This window comes from Chenopodium album, chromosome 3, assembly GCF_948465745.1.
Source record: "Chenopodium album chromosome 3, dcCheAlbu1.1, whole genome shotgun sequence".
Classification (NCBI taxonomy): domain Eukaryota; kingdom Viridiplantae; phylum Streptophyta; class Magnoliopsida; order Caryophyllales; family Amaranthaceae; genus Chenopodium; species Chenopodium album.
Genome location: NC_137836.1, coordinates 29,721,280 through 29,731,272, shown reverse-complemented (window position 1 = coordinate 29,731,272; position 9,993 = coordinate 29,721,280). Strand labels below are relative to the sequence as shown.

Below are 9,993 nucleotides of genomic sequence, written 5' to 3'. Positions count from 1 at the left end.
TTCTAGAAGAATCTAGAAGACTAAAATCAATTCTAATTGGATTTGGAATGATAAATCAATATTAGGCCCTCCTCTAGATCCTTCGGCCGCATATAAGTATTAAACTGGGTCCAGTTTAGTAATTTGGTCATAACTTCCTCATTATTCATCGGAATTAGGCTTATAATATATTGTTGGAAAGCTCTTTTCAAACCACATCCAACTACACCATTATTGGACCCTTGCTATGGACCAAACAAAACTGGATTGGCTGTTTTCTTAAAATAGGTTTTTAAAAACAGATAGAAGAGAAAAGAAATTAAAACCATCCGCAACACTAGACTTTCTACACTTTTGCTTTATTCGATTATGATTTGACGCAAAAGGTACTGATCACCGGGTTTGGTTTTGGGGAGACACAAATAGATGTCTACAGAAGTCCCCACTTTAACTGAGTTTGGAGAAACACAAGTTTTGAAAACAAAAGTCAAAGTAGTGATAGGGACAGAGAATGATTCAGAATGTTCTATGATTCTAAATCACTCTTGTAACGCCGATACATGCAAACTAGCGTTAATTAAAACAGATAAGAGAGTTAAGAAACGTGTTTCTTGCACCGTCGAGCACACGTCTATGAAAGTAACCGATTTACTGTTGTATTGTCGTATTGTTGTATTTTTTACGAACTCCTGCAAGCTAGAGAATGCCGCTTGAAGACTGCTACGCTTGTAACTGCCTCCAATTTTGCCATGATAGACTTCCGCAAGCTAGAGAACTCCATTGAAGATTGCTTCGCTTGAAACCACCTTCTAGCACTATGTGACCTTCTTCTACAAGCCTGGGAACACGATCGAAGATAATTTCGCTTGAAATCACCCCCAGTTGTTTGTGACAACTCTCCTCAAGCTAAGGAACGCTGCCGAAGATATCCTCGCCTGAAGCTATCCTAATTTGTTGCGATAATATTCCGAGGAAAATTACTGAAGACTCACGCTTGTCGATCTTTAAAAGCTCGCTTGAACTTTGCCTCTGCTGTGCCAGTACGTCAGCGCTTTTGCTGCTTTTAAACCTGTATGTCGGTGCCTTCTAAATTATGAACCAGTATGTCGGTGCCTTTGCTGTATGAACCATTATGTTGGTTCTTTGCGATGAGCCAATGCTTAGACGCTTTAAGCTAAGTGAGATGATCATTCATCAGGTCGAGCACTTTATGCAATTGTAATCGAGCCGATTACTAAATCATGTAAAATTTCTTAGAGGGGCTAACTGGCGCACCAAGGAATCCAAAATGTTGTAAGAGGTCGAAATAACCGCAATAAGTGGCTGAACATTCTGTCGCCGCTAAAATTCAGCTGGCACCACATATATGGCTCTAGCGTCGGGCGCTGGCACTAGCGCCAGGCGCTAAACATTATTGTCTGGCGCCAAGGCTTGTCGCTTAGGGCTAGAGTTGGGATTTCCATGTATACCCCTTTCTTTGTCATTTTCGCTGCTGATGCTCGAGAATCACCCGTGAACTTCAATTCACTCGTTCTTGCTCGTTTCTCAACCGAATTCGCTCAAATTTGTTGCAAATCAAAGCTTATTTAATCCATTTTCCCGATCTATGTAAGTTGTTTCCGAACACTAGTAGAAAAATGTACATTTGCGTCGCCATATTTGCGTCACTCATTCTAAGGAGCGAAGCAAATGTATTATTTTACCTTCCTTTTAAATTATTTGCGTCGCATATTATTTAAGAAGCGACGCAAAACTCAAGTGCATTTCAGCTTTCTATCATTTGCGTCGCTCCTATTTATTAAAGCGACGCAATTAATAAACTTATTTGCGTCACTCATTAGTTAGCAAGCGACGCAAATAAGTGATTAAGTAAATTGCGTCACTCTTTTACTAATGAGCGACGCATATGTACATTGTACAACATTATAAACAAGGTTATTTGCGTCGCTTTTTTATAATAAAGTGACGCAAATAACTCTTTTGGCTTTAGGTTTTTGTGCGTTTTTTACCTACATTCACTATACAAAAAGAAAAAAAAAACAAGAGTTCTTAAATTCCAGCGAATTTCTACAGCAAAACACCCACAAATTTGTCTCTGAAATCCAACAAATTCGGCCAAAAACTTGCGTTTCCCCAGCAAATTTAACATCTGAAATCGCAGTGAAGTCGAAGACCCATAATCGGCTGCAAATTCGAGCAATTTCGAGCAAAAATTTAGACCAAAAACAATAAGAAATTCGAAGCCTTAAACCCAGAAAAATTGATTGTTTCCGACCAAAAATCCCCCATTTTGAGCAAAAAATCAACTCAAAAGCATACAAATTCGAACCCTAAAAGCCCCAAAAAATTCAATTTCGGTCTTCAAGTTCGATTGGGGGATTTCGTGGGGGGATTTCTAGGGTTTTTGGCAGCGACGCAATATACCCTAAGAAATTCGTCCCATTTCAGTCATAAATAATTTTTTTTCGAATTTCAGTCAAAAATTTAGATCCGAATTTTTGTTGTATGAATTTTTGATTTTTGAATTTTCAAAATCAGGTATTAGAAAATATTTGAAAATTAATTGCGTTGAATTTTTTTTTGGTTGTAGAAATATGTTAGGGATTGCGCGGCGAAAAGCTGTTCGTGGTGGTGTTTCGGTAAAATTTTAGAACAATTTCTTAAATTGATTGTAATTTTTTAAAATGTTTGTGTGATTTTTGAATTGATGGAAATTGATGTTGTTGTGATGTTATTCAGGTGCTAGGGCGTCAAATTCACAGGAATTCTTGACCATCTGCTCCAGCTTTCGGATCTCACGGCTATGCTACTGCCGCGAAAGAGGTAGTTGTTAGATAAAGCTTAATTAGATAAAAATTTGTGTTTTTATTGGTTAAGTTGATGATTTCAGCTGGAATTTGTGTTTTCTTTGCTGAGTTGAGGATTTTAGCTGGAATTTGTGTTGTTTGAGTGTGTTTTTCCCTAGACTGATCACCTTATGGGGGCGGTTTAGGTTGCGAATGTGAATGTTTTCATGTAGTTGTCATACTGTTATTGTTTGTGCCAATCTTTTTTGCTATGTAGAATGTAGATTGTGAAAGTATGAAAGCAGCTTGTCTTCGTAGTCGATACAATACCTCTTGTTGTGCGACCTTGTGTATGTCATGTTGTATGGACGAGGTTGAGGGTTTTGTTTTTGTTTTGTGTTTGGAGTAGGGAGTGCTTTTTATGTAATTATTATAGTTCTCCTCCTGATTTTGTAATTCCGGAACTTAATCTATAAATGTCATTGTTTTGGATGGAAAAATTTTTTTTGATGTTTTTTCTGCATGCTACAATTTGGGATTAGGATTATGTATCAGTACAAGAAATGATGAATTTGATTAAGTTAGTTGTTATGCATGATTTTTCTTTCAAAATTCATGCCTAATACCTTTTCTTTTTATCCTTATACCGAAACAAGTACTTTGCATTATACAAGAACCGTCTATGTAGTACACAGATTTGTGTTTGACACTTTTATTTCATAAGAATTTATGAGTGGAAATATTGCGTCTGGCTTCTATTTTCTTATTGCTAGTGTGCTGACATTAGTTGCCTGTGCCTTTAAAGATGAAATTTCTTCAGATAAGCTACAATTTGCTCATCTTAGGAACACAGAAACCCGAAATCTTGAAAATTTGATCAATCAAGATGTATCTGATCTTCAAACCTATCTGTTGGCCATTGGGAAATGGGCATTGCAATATATTACGTTTATCATCAAATACCTAATGCAACTAAGGATTAAGAAATTTTCGTCATTACACATCTAAGCAAGCAAAATAAAAACATCAAAATAACTTAAAACTGTATTCTGAACAAGATAGCTGCTCTGATGTTCTGATCCTGAGTGAGAACACATAGGGACTAGTTATTGATAAGAAGAAAAAAGAAGCTTTTTATGAGAAGTCACTGCAGCTTATGAGCTCATCTTCTTCTTCAAGGCTATCAAATCACAAGCATGCTCATGGGCGTGCTGTTGAAATTGGTAAAACACTGATCGATCACCCTCGTGTCCCTGCACCAAGAAGAAAAGAATATAAAATCTAATAGAAAAGTAAAAACCTACAGTAATAATTATTCATTAGTGAGGCAAATAAAAGTAGTAGTTGATACATTACCTGCTTGCATTCTCCTTCTTCGTTGTAAACGAGTTCCAAGGAGCTTGTTTTTGATTGATGATAGCTTTGCAGCAACATCACTCATGTCTAACCTTTCTGCTGGGATCTCTGTTGTGCAGGAAAGTGCTGTTTCGAGTATAGAAGTCAGGGCCTCCAACCGTAAGTTGCTATCTGGACAGTCTATGTGTTCAAGAATGACACGATCCAGAATCTTGATGACATCTCCAGGCAAAGCTTCTTTGACAAAACCATTTGATGGCAATAGTTTGTGCGAATATTGGCCAGTAAAACTTCAATTTTGCTAAGATTTTCCTCTGCATTAGGTTTTGGTCTAGTTGACAACCATCAAATAGAATTGTGTATAGGTTAATTTTTATCAGCTTCAAACCTATCCTTGCTCTAAACATGAGTTTCATAGCCCAAATATCATTCATGACCATTGTTTATAATATCATTCATGATTTTGATCTTGTGAAGCATTGCTAGAGTAACTATTTTTCATTCTTTCTTTTAGCTCAACAACTCTCTTTCCCCCGAGAGAGAGAGAGCAACCTCACATACTCATTTCCAAGTCCGATTTGCATGACTGTTAGGGTTGTAATCACCCTGGCTTAAATATGAACCCTCTTTCACAGGTCAGTCTATAATCAAGAGGTGCTTTGGTTGTATTAGAAGGGTTAGATCGAAGTGGAAAGAGCTCTCAGTGTATTCAGCTTCTCTCTCACTTGCAAAGTATTGGGTGTTCTGCTGAGTTATGGCGGTTTCCGGATCGAAATACTGCTGTTGGGCAGATGATCTCTGCTTATCTTTCCAATCAATCTAATTTGGATGATCATACTATTCATCTTTTGTTCAGTGCTAATCGTTGGGAGAAAAGGTTGTTTCTTTTTTCTTTTTATGATTGTTTTTTTATACATAATTTGTGAGTTGCATACCATGTGTTTGATGTTATGTTTAGCTGAATCTAATTCCTTTCTATGTTGTTATTTATTGGTTAATTTGGGTAATTCGTTCTCGGTTATATTACATTCTGGAGATTGTAGTTGGAATTATGATAGATTAATTTTGGTAAGGCTGTAAGGTTAATAGGTTTGACAGTGGTGACTTTATCTTGCATAGTGTCATTATAGTGATGCCTGCAATATTATGTTGTGCAGGTTATACTAATTTTCTTTTACTTAAACATGTTCCAGTTTCTTGCAATGTTCTTTTTATTTTTGTAAATTATGTTTTTTAACTAGATTCTGTGAGATAGTTGCTGTTTCATCAAATTCCGTAATAATGCCATCTAGATTTTCATACGATGCTGAATGATAACAGATGGTTGATGCCTGCTTGCCAATGGAAGAAGTCCAGAAGAAGCTCAGAGAATATGTGCTTGAGTGTGTTGCGGCCTGCAAAAATGGAAGGGCTCTGTCTCACTTCTGGTCACAATAGGCAAGCTGCCATATGCCTCTTGCTCGCTTGGGCAAAATTGTATACTATAGTCAGTAATTAGTAGTTACCACGTTTTGAACTTTAGGTTGAGCTGTTGAGGTACTTCTACCTTTAAGTTTAAGTCTAGAAGTTGGAGTTGTATTATACGTTGATTTGGTTAAGAAACATGGTTTGGAAATTTTATGGGTAGGCCAAATTACAAAGGAGACTCTGCCGAAATTTACATTGCATTATTCAATAATATTGCATTTTAATTTCAATTATATTAGCGTTAGCATATTACTTTATACCTAGGAAAACAGGTACTACAAACATATACAAGGCAATTATTATATTATAATTAAAAAAAAAAAAAATTCACCTCATTTGCGTCACTCATTAAACAAACAAGTGACGCAAATACAGCAGTTTTGTATTGTCTACTCAGTCATTTGCGTCACTCCTATATAAACAAGTGACGCAAATAACAAAAAATAAGTTTATTGGAAGAGTCATTTGCGTCGCTTGTTTATAAAGGAGCGACGCAAATAACAAAAAAAGTTTATCTGAAGAGTCATTTGCGTCGCTTGTTTATAAAGGGGCGACGCAAATGACTAAAAATAAGTTTATCAGAAAAGTCATTTGCGTCGCTCTTTTATAAAGGAGTGACGCAAATAACCAAAAATAAGTTTATCTGAAGAGTTATTTGCGTCGCTCCTTTATAAAAGAGTGACGCAAATAACAAAAAATAAGTTTTTCAGAAGAGTCATTTGCGTCGCTTATTTATAAAGGAGCGACGCAAATGACAAAAAATAAGTTTATCAAAAAAGTCATTTGCGTCGCTCGTTTATAAAGGAGCGACGCAAATGACTCTTATTTGCGTCGCGTCTAGGAGCGACGCAAATGACTTAAAAGTCATTTGCGTCGCGAGCAGTTGCGTCGCTCATAGAAGCGACGCAAATACACTATAAATGAGCGACGCAAATGAGCCTTTTTCTACTAGTGGAACTCACTCCGGTATTGATGAATTTTGCACATGTTTGTTTACGAATTTCTTGAAAATTTGAAACTTGAATTGCTTAATTCACTTTGTTTGTCAAATTTTATGCCATGAAATTGCTTGATTATGTTTAAATATTGCCTTAGGAGTAATTTGAGACTTGTTTGACTCAATTTGGTGAAGAAACGAACAAATCACCATTGTTGGACATCTTAAGGTCGGGAATACAATGTGGCTTTTTCTTGGTGTTCTTGCTAGCAATTCTTGTCCAATTTGTCACAATAATTACCATAGTATTGCTAGAAATTGTTTGGATGCTTGAAAAATGCCGTGTATACTCAATTCAAAATTGTGCACTGTTTTAATACTACGTATTCTTTTTTTTTTTTTTGGCAAACATAGTATCATGCAGCTAGGCGAACCTTAGATACTATAGAACCTTAATTTATGATGATTTTTCACAATGTAGCATGGCTAGACAACGAGGTTCGGGTTCACAGTCCCGAGACACGTGACGGGACCATGAGCCCGTAGAGGAGGACGCCGACCCGTCTACTTCTCTTGGTCCCCTCCCTGAGTGGGATAAGCGGACTCTGTACTTCTTCCCTGTCCACAATATTTCTTAGAGGGTGCGACGTGGGATAACGGTTGGTTGGACGCGCTACGACGGCTCAAGCTTCAATACTCTTGGCAACCTATACAAGATGTATATCGGTGTCGATGGAGAGGTGAGACTTCTCTGAGAGTCTTGCGGGTAGACTGCACTGTTTGAGACCTCGGAGGCTATGATTGCCTCTAGCGGGGGTCAGAACGTGGCTCGTGCCCTGGTGGAGTTCTTTTGGGACACTACCAACACTTTCCACTTCCCTTGGGGTGAGATGATGGTCACCTCAACCAACTTTAGTCTTATTACGAGACCGGAGTTTAGTTCTGCTGCGCAGTTGTTCGACAACGAGATCAGCGTCTTTTCTCCTGCGGTTGAGGAGTTGTTGGGTTCAATTGCTATTCGGGCTCGTGCTGAGGTAGAGTCGACTTAGTTCAGCGTCAAGGGCATTCGTTGTTCGACTCTGGCGGCGGCTTTTGAGGATGATGCGACCACCCGAGAGCAGCGGGTGCGCATCTTTGTGCTTATGTTGCTGTCAGGGACGTTTTCCCCTGACAAGGGTAGTAGAGTGCTGCTTTACTACCTAACTGCGGTCCGTGATCTACACTTGATCGGGACATAGGACTGGGCCAGCTTGGCCTATGCTGACTTTGTTCGAGCGTTACGAGACTCGTGTCGACACCTATCAATCATGGGAAATGTCGCTCTATACGGCTTATATAGAGTAGTAGAGGTACACTTTATCTCCCATAAAGTTTAGCTCAATGCTTTGGTTAACACTTGCTGATAATTTTTGCCTTTTGTAGATCTGGTTCTACGAGTACTTTCCCTCAGTTGCGCCGGCAAGACCGCCGCCGCGCAGGTTTCCAGTGAGTGCATGTTGGGGAGGCCGCCGCGCTGGGATGTCTACCTCTTATGTCCGAGATCAGATCATCTCGGTATGGTTCTTTGCATAGTTGAATACATTCGTATTATCTTTGTAGATTCTTAGCTGATAGGCGTTCTTTGCAGGAGCCTGACGTGAAGTACCGGTCGTGGATTTGCTTGGTTGTCCTTGGGTTAGATGTGCAATATACCGCTGAGTGTCGCAATTTCTTAGGGACATATGGAGCAGTTGCATATCTTGGAGAGAGGGTTGCTATTCAGCATTCCTCAGACTCTTTCGTCGTTCCTGCTCCTCCGCCGCATCATATGTTCAATGCCGCAAGGTTGGTGAGTATGTCAGAGAGAGCTGGTACCCTATGGCGGTCTAATACAAACCCTGGGCGATGCTATGAGCAGGAGCTGTTGCCGTTGTTAGCTCCAGTGCCTGTACTGGCTAAGGAGATGGCAGTATAATTTTCATCTTTTACTTTTTGTTAAGTAGCCCGCAAGTAATATTTTACTGACTTTGATTTGCTTTCGTCAGGCTGGACCTACTGAGTTCGTGCCACCTCGTATGTCCATCAATTATCAGGGGACATACGGGCCGATTGAGGAAATGATTCCTCCAGCTCCTGAGGATGAGCGCTTCGTGGAGCGGTCGATTCCTCGTTACGAGACTCAGATAAGCTTTATTTATTTACAATTTTTTCTATATATGTTATGCATCATTACTAATTTTATTTCCTTGACAACTCTCGCGCGAGATGGTCTCGGCGATGGCATGGTATATAGATGTCTTCCGGAGCCAGCTCGTTTGGATGAGGAATGTGGCTACGTTTCGTCGCGACGACGCCGTTCAGGAGGTAGTTTCCCTTCTTATTTTTGCATTACTACTTTTATTTTAATTGTTTCTGACTTAGTTTCTTTTTGCAGGGCCAACCCATTCCTTCTCGTACCCAGACGAGACCTGAGGTGCGGAGAGACCCGGCGAGGTCTAGCTCGAGACGTCGCCGTACTGGCTCAGGCGGTCGGGGTGGTCGTTATGAGGCTGCTCGGACCGAGGCGGTGTAGGGCTAGGGCTCTTCATCTGAGGGTGCACAGGCTGCGCCGGTAGTCTAGAGAGGTGGTGGGATGTTCGAGGTCGGCTCGTCACCCGCAGCAGCCTCCGCAGCCTTAACTTCAAGTTGATCTTGGGTGGACGGGTCTTGAGCTGAGTCTTCCACCTCCCGAGGTGACTAAAGCTAGAGCTGGTGGAGAGGTTACTCCTCGTACTGCGCAGTTTTATGACATGATGGGCGTACGTCCTCCGGCGCAGTTTTATAACTTTGTATAGAACTTTGCCTTTATTAGACTCATTTATTAGACATATTTGTATATACATATTATCTATGAGTTTATTTATTATTTTTTTTCATTTTTATGTTGATGTTCGTGTGTGCAATGAATTGTGATAATTAATAATTTTGCGCAAAAATTCCGTCATTTTTATTATTGATGGAGGGTATCCTACTTTCTCCTCCAAAAAGAAAAAATGAAAAAAATAAAAAAATATTGGATTTACAAAAACTTAAAAATTAAATCCAAATAAAATCCAAAAAAAGAAAAATATAATAAGAAAAAGGTATCGTAAAGTCATTGTTCAGACTCGAATCAGGCAAAAAAAAAAACGGTTTTTGAAAAGCTCGTATGATAAGACACGTCAGCGCCATCTGGCGCCATGCGTTTTGGGTTAGCGCCATACGCTAACTCTTAGCTTTTGGTGCCAGGGTTTGGCGTCATGCGCTAGGGTACGGCGTCTGGCGCTGATGAGCGCTGACTCTAAATCATTTCCGGATTGAAACTGTGCCGATTTTGTGTATAAATAGCCCCTAGCTCATCCGATTTTCATCATAATTTCAGCAGATTAAATATAACCTTAGCTTTGAAAAAATAATAATCATGTCTTTAGTCTCTAAGAGTTTTACCAACTTCACTCATGAATGGTGTTG

At 39.4% G+C, this 9,993-nt stretch overlaps 1 long non-coding RNA gene across 1 annotated transcript; it reads left to right on the top strand.

Moving 5' to 3' along the window:
- Positions 1–2,751: 2,751 nt before the first annotated feature.
- Positions 2,752–5,432, top strand: LOC145613035 (uncharacterized). The gene is made up of 3 exons (XR_014106851.1): positions 2,752–2,802; positions 4,241–4,280; positions 4,757–5,432. It is a non-coding gene; the product is annotated as an uncharacterized LOC145613035 (long non-coding RNA).
- Positions 5,433–9,993: the final 4,561 nt, after the last annotated feature.